The 17626-nt window shown below is 45.6% G+C and overlaps 1 long non-coding RNA gene across 1 annotated transcript in view; it reads right to left on the bottom strand.

Annotated features, from left to right (window-relative positions):
* The window catches only part of LOC129533917 (uncharacterized), a 275418-nt gene that overhangs the window by 140052 nt on the left and 117740 nt on the right, over window positions 1-17626 (bottom strand). The window contains exon 3 of the long non-coding RNA XR_008680326.2: window positions 16952-17041. This is a non-coding gene — a long non-coding RNA (uncharacterized lncRNA). The remainder of the gene's footprint in view (window positions 1-16951; window positions 17042-17626) is intronic.

Raw genomic sequence — 17626 nt, 5'->3', positions numbered from 1 at the left:
GGAAATTAAGACTTTTCCTCACTTTTCATCTTGGCACTTATCTAAAGTTCTTTTTTTTTTTTTTTTTTTTTCCCCATTTACCATGAACACAGCTTGGGTTTTCCAACAATTTCCCTACTCACAAACAGCATCCACAGGTTTAGCCTAAGCACAGGCATTTGGGTCCCCATGTCCATATTTTGGTCACTTCTTTGAGATCTGTGGCTGACCAACATCCAAGTGCCTTTGTGGGTGCCATTTCATGGAATTCTTCCAACAATACCCAAAGGTAGCAGGAAAATGGTTACTTCCCCTTTTAAGGAAGAAGAAACAGACTCCAGGAGGCTACACAAGTGACTGGAGGCTCTGGGTCCCAGAAGCCAGTGAAGGTGGAGTTGGAATCAAACCCATGCTGCAATCCCATGCCTTGGAGCTCTTTCCCTAAAGGACACCATGAGCTACCCAGGTCCTGTCAACACTTAACCCTCTAGACACTAGAGGACCCAGGATATGAATTGAACATCAGAGTATTTATGAGCAAGTGTTCAAATCCTGGCTCTCCTTACTTACCATGGTGCTTTGTACTAATTCCCTAACCTTAATTAAGTTCTCCATTGTAAAATAGAGAGGTTAAAAAAAAAGTTACATGGCACAATCCTGAGAGACCTGGAAACTACTATTAAGCAGCATTTTTAAACTAGCTAACATTTTTAGAACCTGACAGTGTTCCAGGCACATTCTCATAGGGGATAGCACTAGCTGGGCTCATTCCAGGCTCAAAGTGAGGTGTGTCCAACCTCTGAGCCTACCACAACCCCCTTTTCCTTACTTCCTCTTGTAACTGCCCTGCTGTGTGAGTTATTATTCATCCTTCCAGACCCTCAGCCTCTCAGCTACTCTAATAGCAAACACAGTTCCCTATTACACGCTCCAACCCAGACAAACAAGAGACCGAAAAACACTTGGGAGCCCTCAAAGTCAAGGGCACCAAGGTGCTGGGAACATGACCCCTCTGACCCAGGTGTTGAAATGTAGGGGCCTTTACCCAGCCCCTCCCTTCTCTCAACCCCCAAACAGCTATCCAGACCCAACAGGGGCTTCAACCACATGCAGTATGGTCTCTAGGGTGCCTGGTCTTTTTTATTAAACCTCCACACTGCCCAGCACATTCGTCTATCAATGCACCAAGAAGAGGCTGACCCGCCCCCCTCTTCCTTTGAAGCATTTTAAGACAAAATACATTTGATGGATCAGGCAGACTACCCCTCAGACTCTACCTCTGGGCCATTCCAACCTCCATGGTTGCCTCCACTGTGATGCAAGATGGACCCCCTTCGAGGTGGCTCATGCACTAGTCCACGGTGGCTGCTCCAGAGACAGGTATGTTCAATGACTGCTCCCTCAGAAAATGATACCACCCTCTCTCTCAAGGCAGAAATAGCTGGGAATCATCCTTAATTCCTGCTTCTCTTCAGTCTCTATGCCCACCCCATTTTATATTGGGTCAACTCTACCTCCAAAATACATCCCAAACCTGCCTGGCTCTCCCCACTTCCACTGCCTCCTCTTTAGGTTCAGCTATCATCAACACTCACCCTGGCTCCTGAGCAGCCCTACAACTGGTCTACCTCCTTGGCCCTCTGGGACTCTGTGGCACAGTGCTCCTCTTTGTGGGGGTTTGAGAATACAGCTTTCCATCCACAGACTCCCTTGCAGCTAGGTTGGCCATGTGACCACACACTTGCCAGTAAAATGTGAGTAGAAATGATGCATGCAAATTTTACATCACTTGCTTAAAAGGAAATTGCTTCCCAGGATTTCCTCTCTTGCTCCCTTTTTTGTGGGCTGAATGCAGACTTGGAGCTGTACCAGCTCTGACCATACTGGTGGGCACAGAAACCTAAAGAAAGGTGAACAACAGGATGGAAGGAGTTTCAGTCCCACAACGATCTTGCAGAGTAGAGCTGCTTACTAACCTGGATCTCTCTGGTGTGATGAGAAGAGACTGGAGGATTGTAAGGCAAGAAGCAGAGATCAGTGTCAAGACTATTACAGAAACCCATGCAAGAGACAGGAGCATTGGCAAAGGTGATTGCATTGGAAATGGTGAGATGTGGTCAAATTCCTGATATATTTTGAAGATACAATTAGTTGCGTTTCCTGATAAATTCTACTTTGGGCATGAGAGAAAGAAACACCTCAAAGATGATGCCAGGGTTTTTGGCCTGAGCAATTGGAAGGCTGAATGGCTACAAACTGAGATGGAGGAAAACTGAGGGTAGAGCCCGTAGTTGGAGAAAAACTGAGAGTTAAATTTTGAACATTCATAAGAGTGGAGATTACCAAAGCCTGAACTTGGGGTCAAGGCGGACTGGATTTGAGTCCTGACTCTGACACTCAACTGCATGATCTTGATCAAGTTACTTAAATCCTCTGTGCCTCAGTGGTCTCATCCATGAAACAAAGACTAATAATAGCCTCCATCGCATAGAGCTGATACAAGGAGGAAACGTGTGCATGCCAGACTTTCTTTTGTGCTGTTTGATTCTTCAAAAGGGCTCAGAACATTTGAGTTCAGGAATAAATCTTCCCTCACCTCCATGTCTGCTTATCCCATCTCAAATAACACTAAGCCCCCAAGATTTTGAAAGTAGAGATGTGGCTGTCTGCTGTGGTTTGAGGACAGCTGTGAGGAAGCTTTCAAAGCAGCTGGTAGAGGCATATAACCAGAACATTTTCTTCACCTCAGATTCCTGGCAAAACAAGGCCTGCAGTTAGAAGGGAAAGGTTTTAATTACCAAGCCACCTGTCCAGTCATCTGAAGCCAACCCAGTCCCTGGGCTGGTTCCCTGTGGGCAACGGGGCATTTAGGGGAACCATGCTCACAGTCCCCAATGTCTTTCATATTTCATAGCCCTGTATAATCAAGCAGAAAATTAACAGCTCTCAAAAATGCTCCCATTATTGTTCCCCTTCCCCATTTGCTACTAAGGATAGAGACAGACATTGAGGGTTTAGGTCATAAAAAGCTTGAATTCCATCCTTTCCTTTCATGCGATCAGGATAAGGTGACCTCTAAAACCAAATGATCTTATGTTCTCCAAAGCTAACTATATCCCCCCGAGATCCCCCTCCAAATGGAAATAAGTGATTTCCAAATTATACATTGTCCATTGACTTTTTTAGACTTATAAATATATGAAAGGTGAGTTGGTTATATTCAAACTTATAAAATAATAATCAAAATTAATAGAAATTCACTGGCACCATGACTCACGCCTATAATCCCAGCACTTTGGGAGGCCGAAGGAGGCGGATCACTTGAGGTCAGGAGTCCCAGACCAGTGTGGCCAACATGGCAAAACCACATCTCTACTAAAAATACAAAAATTAGCCAGGCGTACAATCATGCGCCTGTAATCCCAGCTACTCGGGAGGCTGAGGCAGGAGAATCCCTGAACCCGAGAGGCAGAGGTTGCAGTGAGCCAAGAGCGCACCACTGCACTCCAGCCTGGGTGACAGAGTGAGACTCCATCTCAGAAAAAAAAATTAATAAAAATTCCTGACTCTTGGCCGGGTGCAGTGGCTCACACCTGTAATCCCAGCACTTTGGGAGACCGAGGCAGGCAGGTCATGAGGTCAGGAGATCGAGACCATCCTGGCTAACATGGTGAAACCCCGTCTCTACTAAAAATACAAAAATTTAGCCAGGTGTGGTGACAGGTGCCTGTAGTCCCAGCTACTCGGGAGGCTGAGGCAGAAGAATGGCATGAACCTGGGAGGTGGAGTTTGCAGTGAGCCAAGATCGTGCCACTGCACTCCAGCCTGGGCAACAGAGCAAGACTCCGTCTCAAAAAAAAAAAAGAATGAATGAATGAACAGAAGAAAGAAAGGTAAAAGTAATGAGCAATTTTGGGGAGTGCCATTTATTTATGCCATATATGAACATACTTTCCAAATGCGGCTTTTTTTATTTTTTAAGGAATAGACAGAGGCCATAGAAGAAAATGAACCCAAGTAGAAGGGGTGTTAGGATTAAACTGCAGAAGGCATGTTCATGCTTCATTAAAGCAGTCTCTACTTTTTCTTGGGCCCATCACTAGACTGTATTTCCCATCTTCCTTGCAGTAAGCTGCAGCCATGTGACTGAGTTCGGGCCAGAGATATATGGGCAGAAGTGATGAGTGTCACTTCCAGGCCTGGCCCACTAAAACCTCTCATGCATAATCTACCATGCCCTTTACCCTTCTGCATGGTCTTGGAAGAGACATGTTGACAATGGTGGAGCCATAAGATGGAAGGAAGCTGGGAGCTTGAACCACTGCTTAGAGGAGAACCACCTGCTGATTAGAACATCCAGTGAGAAATAAACATGTATGTATTAAGCCACCAAAATACGTTAGTAGCAGCTAGGGTTACATTAACTAATATACAGCTCAAATCTTACCCATGTCCCCCATGCAGCCTCACTCTGGCATTTGCAAACACTGAGTTTTCCCAAGACCATGTCAGAGGTTATAAGTCTAAGTCAATCAACAGACTAATGCAATCAACACACTATACCTGTGTTAGCCCTGTCCATCTCACTCTCATGAATTATTTAACCGACCAGTGATATTCTCACTAGGAGTGCATTATTCCATAAAACAGCATACACCAAGAACACGCTGTCATTTTTTTTTAAAAAGGCACAAATTATATTTAGCAAGATACAAGCTCCTAAAGAAATAACGGGCAGAAATTAAACAAACCAATTAGTGTGCCATGGTAGTGTTGCCACAGAGAACGTTCCCTCTACCAACTGGCTGTGAGCTCCATGCGGGCAGGGACGTGCTTCTTCCTGCCACAGGGCTATTCTCTCTGCCTGAAATGCTCTGCCCCTCCTCGCCCTCGCCTTCACTGTCTCCTCCGCCTGGTTATTCCTACTCCTCTTTTAGATTTCAGCACAAGAATTCCTCCCAGGTATCTCTGTTTTACTGTATCAGAGCCCCGTGTACCTTTCCTTCTGTGCAGTTTTACATTTCTTGTAAGAATTTCTTCATAGCACCTGTCTATATCTAAAAATATCCTATTTATTTGAACATGTGTTAATTATCTGTCTCCCTACAACCCTGCCAGGGGCCTTGAATCTTTCATCCACAGCTATCTCTCAATGCCTCCTGCAAGAGAAAGTCCTTAACATATAGGCTGTATAAAGGAATGTGTTACATATCTTTATTCCCATTTATGTGATTTTATCCAGTCAGTCCAATCACTAGGTTAACTTTTTTCTATTCATATTTTAACATCACATTATAGAAAGATGGACAGCTGTTAATATCGGTGAGACGAAAAATCATAAATTAGATGCTAATAATACAGAATTTAAAACATACTCCATCATTTATTCTTATGCCTGAAAAATGTGTATTTAATGCCTTTTCTGTGCAAGGAACTATTTCAGTTGCCCTAGGGAAATATTAAGATGAATGAAATCAAGTTCCCTGTCCTCAAGCGGTTTACAAATCATGGAGCAGGAGACTATTTTATAACGTTAATGCTGAATTTTTCTCCGGGTTTCCATGGCCCTTGCCCTATTCAGTCAGCAGGACTATTTTGTGTTTCTTGCCTTAGGGAAGGAATGGATGACAAGCAGGAAGAAAATTTCTTTTAAGCTTCAAAGACTACACCCTGTTGGGAATGGAATGGACTCCGGTAATTAACACTTTGGGGGAAAATACATGATAATATAAGAACAAGGCTTCCTGACCCCACAGGAGATTAAAGTCTCCCAACCAACCTCCAAACAGGATGAACTCCAAGGGAGGGGGAAACAGCAAAAAATTCCAGACAGGTTTGGAAGCTCTGAGAGCTGAGGTGACCCATCCCTAGGGGAACTGTCAAGACCTCAGAGAGGCAGGGCTGCATTAAGGCATCCGGGTGCTAGGCAACCATGCAGAGTTCCCTTGCCCCCAGCATGGTGTGGGGCAGAAGGGTCCCACGGGCCTAAGGGAGATGACAATGCAGGAAGAGCAGAGTTGCAGGACCTAACGAGGTCTTGCAGAGGGAAACAAGGGACAAAGAAGCATACTGTCCAGTCCCTGTGACTAAGGACTGGACAGGATGACATGCATTCTAGCAAATAGACAGATGACACCTGAGGACCAGATCCCATCTTGCCTTGGCCCTAATCCTCTAGAATATAGATGCTGCCCTGAGGCAAAGGGAGTAGGGTGGGGAATGGGATGGTATATTCACAAGCAGAAGGGGAGCTCAGAAAAGAAACTTAGTTATAAGAAAATTAAATTGACTCTGTGGCACTGGGAGTGGTACACAGAATTGAAGAGTTAAGGTTTGTACTAATATAACTGCCTCTGGGCAGAGATCATCATCATGCTATGACATGTAAGGACAGCTATGCAGTTGGGGAGCCACAGAAGGCTTCAGGGAGGGGGTGAAATGTGAGCAGGGGTCTCAGGCTGTTAAGAGTTTTCAGAGATGGAGATAGCAAATAGGGAGGTTGGAGAAAAATGCATTTCAGAAATGAGAAATCCTTAGTCAAGGATGCAGGGGCAGGAAAGCTTTGCATACATAAAGCAATAGCTCCTCTGACTTATCTACAGCTCAGGGTATATGCAGGTGAGAGCTCACAATCAGTCACTTAGTGGAGAGCCTTAAGTGACAGACCAAGGAGCCTGGCTACTATGTGATAGATAATAGGGAATTACTAAAGGTAACTGAGCAGTGGACTGAGATGATCAACGCTGCCTTAAGAATACAGAGCTGTCTGGGCCGGGCGCGGTGGCTCACGCCTGTAATCCCAGCACTTTGGGAGACCGAGGTAGGCGGATCATGAGGTCAGGAGATCGAGACCATCCTGGCTAACACGGTGAAACCCAGTCTCTACTAAAAATACAAAAAATTAGCTGGATGTGGCCTGGCGGGGTGGCTCACACCTCTAATCCCAGCACTTTGGGAGGCTGAGACGGGTAGAACACCAGGTCAGGAGGTGGAGACCATCATGGCTAACATGGTGAAACCCCGTCTCTACTAAAAATACCAAAAAATTAGCCAGGCGTGGTGGCGGGCACCTAGAGTCCCAGCTACTCGGGAAGCAGAGGCCGGAGAATGGCGTGAACCTGGGAGGCGGGGCTTGCAGTGAGCCAAGATCATGCCATTGCACTCCAGCCTGGGAGGCGGAGCTTGCAGTGAGCCAAGATCATGCCATTGCACTCCAGCCTGGGCAATAGAGCGAGACTCCATCTCAAAAAAAAAAAAAAATTAGCTGGGCATGGTGGTGGGCACCTGTAGTCCTAGCTACTTGGGAGGCTGAGGCAGGAGAATCGCCTGAACCCAAGAGGCAGAGGTTGCAGTGAGCTGAGATCTCACCACTGCACTCCAGCCTGGGAGACAGAGCGAGACTCTGCCATCTCAAAAAAAAAAAAAAAAAAAAAAAAAAAAGAATACAGAGCTGTCAAGAGTTGGAGGAAAGAGAATGAAGGAGAGGGTGACAGCCCAGGCACTAAGACGTAAGGGACTGGAAGTGCAATTGGAGCTATAGGAATGGACAGAAAGAGGCTGATGGAGACAGGGTTGGGCATCCTTGGCAAGAACTGATGTCAGGGAACAGGGAGGAAGGAGTTAATGATGGATGCTTCTAAGGTTACAAGGATGAGGAGGTGGGGAAAGGCAAGGTTTAGGCCTGAAGTAGAATATGTCAGTTGGAAATATGGATCCGGATTTCAGAAAGAGAGAGAGTAATATCAATAGTTGACATTTGTTGTCAGAACTAGAAGAATTTTTTTTGAGAGACAGGGTCTTGCTATGTTGCCCAGTCTGGCCTCAAACTCCTGGGTTCAAGCAATCCTCCTGCTCCAGAGTTACACGTCACTGGGCTATAGGCACACACCAGAGTTGGAAGGGATTTTAAAGATCCCCTAGACTACTGCTTCTCAAACTTTAAAAGTGTGCATATGAATGTCACTTCGATAAAAAATGTAATAAATTCCCCCCAAAAAAGTATGTCCATCATTGGGGATCTTCTAAAAATGCAGATTCTCATTCAGGAGGTATGGGATGGGGTCTGAGATACTGCATTTCTAACAATTCTCAGGCATGCTGAGGCTGCAGTCCAGAGACCACACTTTAAAGAGTAAAGGACCAGACCAGTATTTCCCCAAGTATAACGTGGATGTGTCTGAGAGCACATATGAGGATTTTAGGTGATTCATAGACATTCTATTTAAAGATCTATTCGATATTTGCTTATAATAGTGATGTGAAGTTTTCTTTAAATGCATTTAAGTATTAAAAAGTTAATTTGAAGAAATATTAAATAACAATGGAGGAGGCAGGCAATGGTGGCAGAAATTGGGCAGGTGGCCTGCAATTAGTAAAGTCTGGGGCATGCTTATGGGAATCTTCTGGGGGTACTTGTAGGAAGAGGGGAAAAATTTTACCCTACTCAGGGTAAAATCCAGTTTAGAGTAAGTAGTGGTGATGCAAGAGGAAAAAATGCTGCTTGATGGAATAAGGTGACTAACAGAGAAGGTGACTGAGCATTTCTGGAGCCTATGAGCATTTCCGGAGCTGTGAGCCCAGCACTGTATTGTAGTGTCATTTACTCTTCATGACTCTATAGATATGTATGTTACCATGATCCTAATGAGGACACTGTGGCTCAGAGAGGTCACCCTAGGTCGCACACCCTGAGCATATGTATCACAGCCAAGACTTGAATCCAAGTCTGTTTGGCTCCAGAGCTGCATGCTTAACTTTTCTCTCAATTACCCTATTCAGCAGACTGGAGACTTATACAAAATTCTCTTTTCAATGCTGCTGCTGCTATTTTTCTACTAAGGCAGCTCGGTGTAGCTTTTTTTTTGTTTTTTGTTTTGTTTTGTTTTTTAAGACAGAATCTTGTTCTATCACCCAGGCTGGAATGCAGTGGCACGATCTCAGCTCATTGCAACCTCCGCCTCCCAGGTTCAAGCGATTCTTGTGCCTCAGCCTCCCGAGTAGCTGGGATTACAGACATGCACCACCACGCCCAGCTGATTTTTGTATTTTTAGTAGAGATGAGGTTTTGCCATGTTGGCCAGGCTGGTTTTGAACTCCTGGCCTCAGGAGATCCACCTGCCTCCATCTCCCAAAGTGCTGGGATTGCAGGTGTGAGGTACTGTGTCAGCAAGAATTGTGTGAATGTCACAATTCAGCAAGAATGTCAGCAAGAATTGTGTGAATGTCACAAGAATTGTGTGAATGTGTCAGCAAGAATTGTGTGAATTCAAATTCATTGAATTCTGTTTTGTAAATCAGGTATTATCATTCCCATTTTCTTTTTTTTTTTTGAAATGGAGTCTCGCTCTGTCACCCAGGCTGGAGTGCAGTGGCGCGATCTCAGCTCACTGCAAGCTCTGCCTCGTGGGTTCACGCCATTCTCCTGCCTCAGCCTCCCAAGTAGCTGGGACTACAGGTGCCCGCCACCACGCCTGGCTAATTTTTTTGTATTTTTAGTAGAGACGGGGTCTCACCGTGTTAGCCAGGATGGTCTCAATCTCCGGACCTCGTGATCTGCCCTCCTTGGCCTCCCAGCAAGTGCTGGGATTACAGGCGTGAGCCACCGTGCCCGGCCTATCATTCCCATTTTCAAGATGACAAACTGAGGCTTACCAGAGTTACACAATCAGGATTCAACATTTGGGTCTCTCTGACTCCAGGTTCAAGGCTTTTCCAACAAGCCCACCCCAACCCCGCTCCTCTTTGTGTGTTACCATTGCTAATAAACAGACTTTCCTCCCCAGGCTGGAGCGACTTCCTACCATTTGCCAAACACATGCCCCCCACCTTGCTCTCTGCCCTGGTGGACAGATGACACCGTTTAAACCAATTCAGAGTTTAACCTATAATCTTGGTGTCAGTTGGTGGCTAATAGCTGCCTTGTAAGTTTAATAGGTGCACCAGATCTCCGGCAGGTGCAGACAAACCACAAAGACACCCACTCTGAATCTCTGCATGCTGGAACTGTCCCTAGATTACAAACCAAACTGCATGTAGCGGTGCCATCAGGCAAGTCTCTTAAGTTTTGTCAGGAATGCTACAAAGACTTTTTAAAAAACCAACCTTTGTTTCAGATGTTACTAAAAGGAAAGGTACTGTAAATAACTCTCATATGGGGCTCATCAATTGCTCTTCTAAACCAAGATCTGTTCATACAGCATTGTAACCAAAACCTGAAATACTGTTAGTTTGCAAGGAGAGGGCATTCTAGAAGCAAGGATTTAAGTGTCAGACAAATAAGATTTACTCCAGATTCTAGTCAAAATCCCCTTTAATTTATGTTAAACATGGTATTTTAAGCATCACTAATTTTCCCCTCAAACAGGACTTCCATCTAGAAGCCAGGCCTTCTGACTTCCCTTTCCCGTCAATTCCCACAGTTCCCCTCCCTTTCCAGGCTTCCAGGCTACTTTACACAAATGCTTTCATCTCCATCAGTGGCTTTCCTGTTCAATGCATCATGACATTAGCATGGTTTTTCCCATCATTTTCCAACTGGACCCCACTCACCTAACAAAGTCTGCTCATCACTCATAGGCACACAGAGTCTGCAGGAGTGAGAGTAACAGGGCATCATGAAGGGACTGGCCAGGACACAGAAAACCCAAATCCTACCACAAATCAGCCACCCTTCCCCATGAGGCCCCAAGGGAAAGGGGTGCAAGGAGGACACAGCAAGGCAAAGCAACACCTTATTATTGGTTGGTTGGCCTCTGGCTCTGAGTAGAACCCCAGCAACACTGGCTGGCTTGCGAGCTCCCTCACTGGAGCTAGCGAGGCTTGAGTGCCCCAAGGGGTTTTCTTGAATGCCCACCCCCAGACCCAGATCTGTGCCTCCACCCAGAGCCAGCCACCACAACACACCAGCAAGAAGAATAAGCAAGACAAATGGGGTGACGGACCCAATGCCTAGAACGGAGTAAACCTAGGCCACTCCCCCAGTCCTCTCCAGCCAGAGGAGGGTAAGGGTGGACCCTGGAGGGAATGAATGGGAATGAATGAACAGACAGACAACATGACAAGGGGGCAAAAAAAGAACTGTCAGGCCTTCTTCAATGGGGCAGGCCTCAGTCCAAGTTATTTCTCAGCCTCCTGGGAAGGAGGGCAGACAGGGCAAAAATAAGCCCCATCTCTTACCCTCAGAAGCAGAGAGTGAGGAGACAGCAGGAGAGAGGTCCCTGGAGGGAACAGGAGTCCAGTGCTTAGGGGTCTGGCCACACAAAAGCAGAGTGAGAAAGGCCCCACAGGTCTGTGCATCCAAGGCTGTGGAGCCGAATGCTCCATCCACCTCCCCCAGCCTCCTCAACACAGGCGCACATTCTCACCTGCACCTGTGGGCTGTGGCAACACTTCCTCAATTCCACACCTAGAAGTGGCCAGCTGGGAAGTTAAGGTGCTGAGACGGACCTCCGACTCGTTCTCCTAGAGAACCATGTCACATAGCCGTCTATGCTTCTAAACCTCATTTTTTTGGTTTTATTTTTATCTTTTTCAGCTTTATTGAGGTATAACTGTTAAAATTGTATATATTTAGGCTGGGCGCAGTGGCTCATGCCTGTAATCCCAGCACTTTGGGAGGCCAAGGCAGGCGGATCACCTGAGGTCGGGAGTTCGAGACCAGCCTGACCAACACGGAGAAACCCTGTCTCTACTAAAGAAAATACAAAATTAGCCAGGCGTGGTGGCACATGCCTGTAATCCCAGCTATTAGGGAGGCTGAGGCAGGAGAATCACTTGAACCTGGGAGGTGGAGGTTGCGGTGAGCCAAGATCACGCCATTGCACTCCAGCCTGGGCAACAAGAGTGAACCTCCGTCTCAAAAAAAAAAAAAATTGTATATATTTAAATAGTATAATGTAATGATTTGATATATGTAAATATTGTAAATTGATTACCCCAATCAAATTAATTAACATATCCATCACCTGTTTTTTTTTATGAGGTTTAAGGTTTACTCTCAGCACATTTCAAATATATAATACAGTATGATTAACTATAGTCATATCAGGCTGTACATCAGTGCCTCCAAATCTGTTCATCCTATGACTGAAAGTTTGTACCCTTTGACCAACATCTCCCCATATCCTCTGCCCCCCACCCAGCCCCTGGCAAATGCTTTTCTACTGTTTCTATGAGTTTGAAATTTTTTGTTCTGAAATATAAGTTTTTTCCTACAGGTTTGCCCAAGGGGCTTACTGAACAAAAAGAACCTGGAAGGGGCTCAGCCACGTTCCTTCCACCAGCTTCCTGATTCCATGGCGTTTTCATCAAGCAAAACCCAGGTACTCCGCAATGCTGGGCAGAAGGTGGCAAGCGTGGTGGGTAAGAACGCAGGCTTTGAGTCAGATGGTCGGGGGGGGCACACACCAGCTCTGCCACTTACTATGTGGTGACCTTGAGCAAGTTAGTAAACCTATCAGTGTCCTCATCTATGAAACAGGCAGAGCAATAGTAGCAACCTCAGAGTTGGGTGTGAAGCTCAGATGAGACAATCCATGTAAAACACTGAGCATAGTGCCGGACACATAGTGAGCATGCAGTAAAAGCTGGCAGCCGCGATGATGATGGTGGCACTGTTATTATATTATCACTACTACTATAAGAATAATAGGCCAGGCGCGGTGGCTCACGCCTGTAATCCCAGCACTTTGGGAGGCCAAGGCTGGCGGATCACAAGGTCAGGAGATCAAGACCATCCTGGCTAACATGGCAAAACCCCATCTCTACTAAAAATACAAAAAATTAGCCAGGTGTGGTGGTGGGCGCCTGTAGTCCCAGCTACTCGGGAGGCTGAGGCAGGAGAATGGCAAGAACCCGGGAGGCAGAGCTTGCAGTGAGCTGAGATCACGCCACTGCATTCCAGCCTGGGCGAGAGAGTGAGATTCCGTCTCAAAAAAAAAAAAAAAAAAGAATAGCATCAATAGCATCAATATTGACCTGCGCTGTCAGAGCTGGAAGGAATTTTAAAGATCCCCAAACCAGTGGTCCCCAACCTTTTTGGCACCAAGGGCCGGTTTTGCAAAAGACAATTTTTCCAAGGTCCAGGGGGTTGGGGGGATGGTTTTGAGATGATTCAAGTGCGTTACATTTATTGAGCACTTTATTTCTATCATTATTACATTGTAACATATTAATGAAATAATTATACAACTCACCATAATATAGAATCAATAGGAGCCCTGAGCCTGTTTTCCTGCAACTAGATGGTTCCACCTGGGGGTGATGGGAGACAGTGACAGATCATCAGGCATTAGATTCTCATAAGGAGCACAAAACCTAGATCCCTCACATGCGCAGTTCACAACAGGGTTCCGCTCTCACAAGAATCTAATGCCACCACTGAACTGACCGAGGCAGGGCACAGGTGGTAATGTTCACCTGCCCACTGCTCATTTTCTGCTGTTTGCCCGGTTCCTAACAGGGTCTGCAGCCCAGGGTTTGGGGACCCCTGCCCTAGACCGTCGCTTCTCAAACCTTACTCCAGCTTCACTCTGGATTGCCATGGCTTCTAGGGGCAATGGAGTGTCCACTTTCCTGCTTGTTCCTTTTGCTTCTCTGCAACTGCTGACCCTTGTCTACCAAGGTGCATTCAAAGTCTTCCTTCACATCACCACAGACTCTCTCACACATGGTGTGTTTGCGGCAAGGTTAATGGGCGATAGGAGCTCTTCATTGTGAAGACCACAAATAGTTAACCAAATGCCCAACTCACCTCTTTGTCTCCCCACTTCCACTGCATTATATGAATTTCTTTGAAGGGAAAACATGGATTTGCTCAGCCTTCTTCTAGTTCATTTACTCATACTCCTACCTCCAATAAATACTCTGGTAGTTGTTACCATATTTGAAGAAATGCTACAAGCAGAATTGTTAAAAATAGTAACAGAACAGCAATTTATACCTTAAACAAATCATTCCAACAGATGGGACTTAAAGCATTTATTATCCCTCTCTGGTCTGGGACTTTTCAAACACTGCATTTCCAGCCGGCCAAACTGGGAGCTATTTGATAGTACCTCTCTGACCAATTACATACTAATTAAAAGAACTTGGTGTGGGCTGGAGGGAGCAGCTTTGCATATGGACTTTAATTACTGGGCTCCAGTTTTGCCAAGAAAACACAAAGGGCTTTTTTGGCTGGAAGCTGAGGCTTAGAATGAACATATGGCTTGCGTGGGAGGGGAGGGTTGAGAGTGTAATCCTAAACAGGAAGTGGAGTATTTCCCCCCCCGTAATCTCCTGGAAGTAACTATGTACCAGGGTCATCCAAAATCCCTGATTCAGTGCCCGGAACAAAGGGCAGCCTGAGTGGGCAGTGAGCTGCCACTCTGGACCTGTCATTCAATCCTGGGGTCATCTCTGGATCAGGATCCTTTCTTGCCCCTCTGGCCTTTTCCTGTTGTTTTTTGGATCAGAACCTCATGTCTCTTCCCAGGTTTCACAGAGCCTGGGGTAGCCCAGTATTAATTTTTGGCTCCCCAGAATCCATTTCCCTGTCTCCTAGTTATGTCATCCCAAACTCCCCAGTGCTCAAGGCTCAGGCAGGGCTATACCTCGGGCTCCAGGGAGGAGCATGTGGCCCAGTACTGACCAATTTAATCTATCTGGCCAGAGTGTCTGGTTCAAGGATGAGTGTTTGCCCTGAACCAGTACAATCAGCATGATGCTCAGGACGTGTGTGGGAGCTCACACTTGGGTAGCTATGTTTTTCTGTGCAATTTGGGGATTGAAAGGTGATGACTGGAGGTGTGGCAGTCATCTTGCTGCCATAGGAAGGAGCAGACCTGAAAATGGAGACAACCCACGGGAAGGGGGGAGAGAGAGACAAACACACACACACACGCACATACAAAAAGCACTGGAATAGCATCTGAGGTCCTGGATTAAGCTATTGCTGAATGAATCCACTCACGACTTTTCAGTATTGTAAGCCAATGAATTCCTTTTATGCTTAAGCTGGCTTCAGTTAGGTTTTCTGTCCATTTGCAACTAAAATCATCCTATCTGGTAACAATAAGATCAGGAGGCAGAAGTTAAAACAACAACTATTCAATCTAACAGAGATCCAGCCTACCAAGAACACACTTGCTAAAGCCTCTGTGGAGCCATGGAGACCTCGGCCAGAGTCAAAGAATTATAGAGGTGGAAGAGACCTTGGAGACCACACATCCTGTTCAACCACCATTGCTGACTTTCTTTCTCTAAGTGGGTATGTACCTGGAGGTCCAGGGAGGAAGGACAGCACATAGTAAGCAAGAGGCAAACTCTTCTTCCCCTTGCTGCCTCAATGCCTTGTATGAGGCTGTTGCTCAATAAAACCTTTTTGACTGAACATTACAGACCCAGTCACCAATAACCAACCTCTCTCTCAAACATGCAGCTAGTAAACGGCATTTTTTTTTTTTTTCACAGCATCTCACTCTGTCACCCAGGCTGGAGCTCAGTGCTGAGATCTCAGCTCACTGCAACCTCTGCCTCCTGGGTTCTAGCAATTCTCATGCCTCAGCCTCCTGAGTAACTGGGATTACAGGCGCGTGCCACCATGCCTGGCTAATTTTTGTATTTTTAGTAGAGACGGGTTTTCACTATGTTGGCCAGGCTCATCTCGAACTTCTGACCTCAGGTGATCCACCCACCTTGGCCTCCCAAAGTGCTGGGATTAAGATGTGAGCCACCACGCCGGGCCTGCTTTTCTTTTTACAAGGCATGTATCTCTTCCAATAATTCCCTGAGTGGATTACTTTCACCTCCTACAGCAGTTTGTCTCTCCTTCCTTCTGTTTCTTTGCTTGACACTACCTTCTCATTTCTTTCTATTCTCTATTTTGCCCTTTCCTTTTTTGCTCAAAACTTTTCTTTACTTCTTGATTCCACATTACCTATAGGCACTTAAGAATCTACACATTGTTGGCTGGGCACGGTGGCTCACGCCTGTAATCCCAGCACTTTGGGAGGCCGAGGCGGGCAGATCACGAGGTCAGGAGATCGCAAACATCCTGACTAACATGGTGAAACCCCGTCTCTACTAAAAATACAAAAAATTAGCCGAGCGTGGTGGTGGGCGCCTGTAGTTCCAGCTACTCAGGAGGCTGAGGCAGGAGAATGGCATGAACCCGGGAGGTGGAGCTTGCAGTGAGCTGAGATTGCACCACTGCACTCCAGCCTGGGCGACAGAGCGAGACTCCATCTCAAAAAAAAAAAAAGAATCTACACGTTGTTCACTTCTCCATCCTTTAACTTCTACTGAAACCCTGAATCACCTATCCGTCGTCACCCATCCTCTAACCTATCCTCACACATAGTTCGACTGCATTAAAAACAGCTATCTTTTTTTACACCCTGTCCCCAAGCAAACATGCATACACACACACACACACACACACACACACACACACACCCGCTAAAATCAATTTCTCACAACTGAGTTATCAACATCTTTACGAGAGCCAAGGGATATTTCTTCCTAGAATCAGATCTCGCAGCCACCCAAGATATTTTTACATGGTTCAGGATGGTAGTGGAAAGTAAATCTAATTGTCCATTTCTTGCCAATGCCTTGTAGGACATGATCAGTTATTTAAACTTCCTGTGACTAAATTCCCCCTATTTCTGTGACAGATTAATGCCATTTGCCAGCATATAATGTTAGCCAAGTTCTGGTAACACACAGAGGGAAAGCTTCATGTAAACATTAAGCAAAGTTATTACTCTCTGGAATCCAGTATGCAATTGGCACTCCTTAAGAATTACAATTATTATTTTTATATTCCTTTTAGAGTGTCTTAGGAACTTATAGGTCTTCAGAGAAAAAGCTGTGGGATTTTGGATGAGAGTCACAAAATCATTTGCTCTCTAGTCCAAGTGAAATCTTTTATTAGAACTTTGGACTGGGAAGGTGGAAAGTTAATTCAGGATATAAAATAAACAAGTGATACCTTGAATCTACGCAGCCTCCCATTGCAAAAATCAGCAACTGCTCCCACGTAGCACTTAATCCTCAGTGCCTTCTTTTACTGGAAGTTGTTCTGAGGAAAGGAATACAAATAAAGAAAAATTTAAAGAAAATGTACGATGGGTACAAATTCTAGGCTTCCTTTCTTATTCCCATTGTTAATATAACTCTATTTAGACAAGTTCCCTACTTTCTTATTCAACTTCAAAACTGTAATTACTTACAGAACTGAAAAAAAAAATCTACCTTTCCCAGCCTCACTTCTTTACTCTCTTTGGAAACAAGTCTATGTAACTTCTCAGACACCCTTCGCTGATTCCTTCTTCCTTTCTCTCTAGGCCAGGATCCCATCTGTCCTGGTTGCCCCTCTACCCCTAATGGTCTGAGGTCCGGCTTCCTGAGAGGCCACTGAGAGGATGGGTGATACAACCCTGAGCCCCCAAGGAGTGCTTTACCAATGACAAACAGGAGCAGGGGCAGAGTGGGAAAGAGCTGGATTCCTGTTTCCTTCTTTCTCCCACTATGCTAAGGCCGGATTCCTCCCGTAAATTGTCTGGAAGAGCCCTGCATGCTGAGTGACCTGCTTGATCCTTCATGGCTTATTTTGAAATGATAGCCAGCAGAAAAAAAGAAAATGAAAGAAATTCATGTATCCCAT

The sequence above is a fragment of the Gorilla gorilla genome, chromosome 4, assembly GCF_029281585.2.
Source record: "Gorilla gorilla gorilla isolate KB3781 chromosome 4, NHGRI_mGorGor1-v2.1_pri, whole genome shotgun sequence".
Lineage (NCBI taxonomy): Eukaryota > Metazoa > Chordata > Mammalia > Primates > Hominidae > Gorilla > Gorilla gorilla.
The sequence above is the reverse complement of the archived record's forward strand: the minus strand, read 5'-3'. Positions and strand labels throughout refer to the sequence as shown.